Raw genomic sequence first — 5343 nt, forward strand, 5'->3', positions numbered from 1 at the left:
TGAACTGTTTTGTAACATACCCTGTGTTGATGTTTACTTTGTTTTTTTATTTCTTGGGCCTTACCTGAGAAAAGAACTCTTACGTGACATTTTTAACAATAATAGGTGTGATCCTTTCCTTCTGTTAAATGTTTTATGTCCTAATGAACCACAGTCTGCAGTTATGGGAAATGGGCAGCCAGTGTAGTGTCCATTGTGGCAGCCACTACTGCTGGGCACTAGAAATACAGCTTCTGAACACAAGAAAGTGAAAGTTTAATTAAATTTGACTTTATTATAGATGCAAATTTGAACAACCACATCGGGGTAGATACTACAGTGTTGTGTAGTGCTATTTTAATGTATACTTATATTTTTTGTTTTCTACTGAATAACTCCTTGTTCTATATTTAATTTAATCACATTTCACTTTTTGGATGAGCCACTGATTGTATTCTTTCTTTTTCAGAAAGACTTCCTAATAGTTTTAGCAAAATTTTACATATGTTTGCAAATATGAAACCCAGTAGGGTAATTTTTAAAGCAATTGCTTTAAAAAGACTAAAGAAGGCTATATATATTTTTTGTGAGTACATTTAAGTTCTACCCTTATAGCAATTAACAATTATAAAATACAGTGCTAATAATTATATTCACCATGTTATATATTAGATACTCAAACCATATTTATCTTATAATTGAAATTCTGTAGTCTTCATGAACTCTCCCTTTTCCCCACAACACCCAGCCCCTGAAAATCACTTTTCTACTTTGTGTTACTATGAATGTAACTTTTTTTTTTTTTTTAAGATTTTATATATAGGTGATATGATGCAATTTATCTCTCGTTTTAATTCACTTAGTATAATGCCCTCTAAGGTCATCCATGTTGTCACAAATAATAAGATTTTTTTCTTTTTTCAATCTAAATAATATCTCATTGTGTATATAACTATATCGATATAGATATATGTTGCATTCATCTGTCAACTGACACTTAGCCTGTTCATGTCAACTGACACTTAGCCTGTTTCCATACCTTGGTTATTTCATATAATGCTGCCATAATCATAGATGTACAGATATCTCTTTGAGATAACTATTTCATTTCCTTTAGATATATACCCAGAAGTGGGATTGCTGGATCATATGGTAGTTCTAGTTTTAATTTTTTAAAAAACCTCATATTGTTTTCCATAGTGATTGCACCCCCCAGTTTAAGTCCCCACCAATAGTTCACAGGTGTTCTCTTCTCTCCACATCCTTGCTAACACTTGTTACTTCCTGTCTTTTTGATAAAAGACATCCTAACAAGTATGAGGTGAAATCTCATCGTGGTTTTGATTTGCATTTCCCTGCTGATTAGTGATGTTTAGCAACTTTTTATATACCTGTTGGCAATTTATATTTTTGCCTTTGCAAAAGTGTTTATTTAGGTCCTTTGCCTATTTTTTTTTTTTTTGTAAATCTTTATTGTTGAATGTAGAATGTATTACAGATGTTCCACATTTTTCCCCCATTGACCCCAGCCTCCCCACTCTTGCCTCCCTACTGCCTTTTCCCACACGATTTTCTGTGTCCATTGGTTATGCATATAAGTTCTTTGGTTTATTTCTTCCCACCCCCAAAACACCTTTCCCTTTGAGGTTTGTCAGTCTAGCAATGAATTTGTACTTCTTAATCCCTTCACCTTTTTCACCCATTCCATCAACCCTCTTCCCAACTGACAACCAACAAAATGTTCTCTGTATCTATGAGAATGTTTCTGTTCTACCTGTTCAATTTGTTTGTAGATTCCATTGTTGATAGATATGTATTCATTGCCATTTTGTTTGTTCATATATTTTATCTTTTTCTTCAAAAAGACCCTTCATCATTTCATATAATAACGGTTTGGTGGTGGTGAACTCCTTTAATAATAGTAGAGTACGTAAATCCAAGAAGCAAACTATCGATTTGTAATATAAGGAAGCAAAAAACGCCCAATCAGAACAGCAAAAAGAAAAAAAATTCAAAACAATGAGGATAGTGTAAGGAGCCTCTGGGACAACTTCAGGCATGTCAACATTCTTATCTTGGGGGTGTCAGAAGGAGAAGAGCAAGAACAAGAAATTGAAAACCTATTTGAAACAATAATGGCAGAAAACTGTCTTAACTTGGTGAAGGAAACAGACATACAAGTCCAGGAAGCACAGAGAGTCCCAAACAAGATGAACCCCAAGAGGCCCACACCAAGACACATCATCATCAAAATGCAAAAGATTCAAGACAAAGAGAGAATCTTAAAAGCAGCAAGAGAAAGGCAGCTAGTTACCTACAAGGGAGTTCCCATAAGGCTGTCAGCTGATTTCTCAAAAGAAACTTTGAAGGCCAGAAGGGAGTGGCAAGAAATATTCAGAGTGATGAAAAGCAAGAACCTACAACCAAGATTACTCTATCCTGCAAAGCTGTCATTTAGAATCGATGGCCATATAAAGACTTTTCCAAACAAGAAAATGTTAAAGGAGTTCATCACCACCTTTGCCCATTTTTAAATTGGGTTATTTGTGTGTGTTTTGTTTTTTGCTATTGAGTTGTATGACTGCCTTTTATCAAATATGTGGGTTGCAAATACATTCTCTCATTCCATAGATTGCCTTTTCATTTGTTGATGATTTCCTTTGCTGTGCAGAAGCTTTTAGTTTGATGTAGTAGCACTTATATTTGTTTTTATTGCTGTTGCTTTTGGTGTCAAATAGAAAAAAGTCATTGCCAAAAGCAATGTCAAGGTGCTTACCTTTCATATTTTTTTCTAGGAAAATTAGAGCTTAGTAGAACAATTTTGAAAGCAATTTCTTTAAAAATTCTAAAGACAGTTTTATATTTTTGATCAACTAATGTAATGCAATTGACAAAGTGTTGGTTAACATTAAGTAGAAAATATTACAGGCATATGACTAACCCTTTAAAATTTGTTGTAAATCTCTTTATGAAACTCTCTTTAGGATTTGTTAAAATTGTGCATGCAATTAAAAGTCTAATCCTAACTGAACTGCAAGTTAGGATTTCACTTTTACAAGGAGAAATACTGATGCACACAGACAGAAAATATAATTGGTCTAGAAGCATGGAGACTTTGGTTTGAATCCAAGTCTGTTTTTTGCTAATTATATAACAAAATTATCATGTTTCAGGTATGCAAACAGGTCTTAACATAAACCTACTTCATATAAAGTTAAGTAACATGTGTCATGAATGTATAATATTAAATCACAAAACCTTGTTACATTTATTTATTCTTGATTCTAAAATATCCTCTATTTGACGAATGAGGCAAATGTGACAAAATAAGCCATTTGATATAGCATTGTTAATAAGCAGTAGTGCTAGAATTAAAACCTGGGCAGACTATTGCTGGAAGTCATCCTTAGCTCCTGGCACTGATCACCCTGTTGTAGTAAAACATTAGATGAATGATTGGACCCCACTGACTTTCAATGGGCACATCTCTGCTGAAATAGCATAGGGACCGTTATTTATTTACAGATTCTGTGTGTGTGTGTGTGTGTGTATTTTAAAAGACTCATTAAATGGATAAATCATTCTTAATGAAAAGGTAATATCACTATATGGTGAGGGGATTAGTTTTCTCATATACTGTAGTTAGACGCATGGATTGTTACAATATTTCTAAGAGCAATTTGATAAGCATTAAAATCTCAAAAATATGCTAGTTTTATACAACTAATTCTAATTTAAGAATTTATCTTTATGTGACAATTAAATATAGGTGGAGAATTTTTGCTTTAATGATGTCCAGTAAACACTGCTTGTAACAGCAAAATCTTCACAGAATCTAAGCACCCAGTGATGACCAGTTATTCACATTTTTTTCCTTTATTGATTTTAAAGAGAGAGGAAGTGAGAGGGAGAGAGAGACAGAAACATCGATGAGAGAGAACTTCTTCGACTGACTGCCTCTTGCATGCCTCCTACTGGGGATCTGGCCCACAACCTGGGCATATGCTCAGACTAGGAATCAAAACGGTGACCTCTTGGTGCATGGGTCAATGCTTTACCACTGAGCCATACTGGCCAGGCGCAATCACATTTTTAATATCCATAATATAGAATATTACATAGCCATTAAATTGATAACATAAACATATAGTACTTTGGCATCTAATATGTTTATATTTTCAGTGCATGTATGTTACAAATCAGTATATATAAAATGTTATAACACATTACATTACTGACCTTTTGAAATAGGTTTAAATCTACTTTTATCACATATGAATGATCTGAAATACACTACATAAAAAAATGTTCCTTTTGAATGACAATGTACTTACTTTTTCAAATTTCTTTGTTTGATTTTATTTTTATTAATGACATATTATTCAAGAAACGCTGTAGAACATCAGAGCCAAAATAAATTTAATTTTTATACTTTAGAATAAAGTATTTGCCTACCATTTCAAGATGCTTGACTGTGACCCAGCCTAATACTGCTTGGCCCTTGTGTGAATTGCAGGATAATCATCTCAGACCATGTAGAAGCAAAAAGTAAAACAACAAGAAAAACAAAATCTGTTTGGGAAGAATTCCCAAACTCTCATCTCTACAGGAGATTTGTTGGTTGGTGACTTAACTGGGTAAAATAATCTGGGTTTAAGTCACATGCACTGGCTTTGTGACCAGACCCTGGTGGGCACAGCCAACTCAGGGAGCGGTGCCACTTAACTGCTGCCAAGTGTTGTCAGGTAAAAATGAGAATTCATTGCCACCAGCACTTACAATTTTCCAGGAGACATCATATTTTTGTACATTTATGTGAAATCTTCCAACTTTTAAATGTTAGCTGTAATTTCTTCAAAACACTATAAAAACCAAAGTAAACATATGTGGAGAATAGATATGCTCCTTACACTAGCAGTTGCAGCTCTTTCATTAAGAATCAAGGCCAAAAACTTAGAGCACAAAATGGCAAGAAACAAGAAAACACCCCTTGCGGCGGCTGAGAAGGACGTGGCGTGGGCTGGCTCCGAAACGATTCTGATTGGTTTTTACACCATTTCTGTTTCCAGGACTGAAAAATAGCATTTGCTGCAGAGAAGACTCTGGGTTGCTTTTTATTTCTACATATTCAAAATATCAAATGTAACTCTAGATAATTCATAGATGGAAGAACTGAAGGTAAAATTGTAGAAATAAATTGTAATTACACCTTGAGCAAAATGGTATAGAAAAAAATGTACTAACCATATTGTTCAGTGGGATCGTACTTAAAGATATCAGACCTTCCATTTCAATGCAATAAATTTTAATTTGCAAGACAGAATTTTATTGCATCTTAGTATTTTGCATCAAATATACTTTTGT

The sequence above is a fragment of the Molossus molossus genome, unplaced genomic scaffold (assembly GCF_014108415.1).
Source record: "Molossus molossus isolate mMolMol1 unplaced genomic scaffold, mMolMol1.p scaffold_m16_p_5, whole genome shotgun sequence".
In the NCBI taxonomy this organism is placed as follows: domain Eukaryota; kingdom Metazoa; phylum Chordata; class Mammalia; order Chiroptera; family Molossidae; genus Molossus; species Molossus molossus.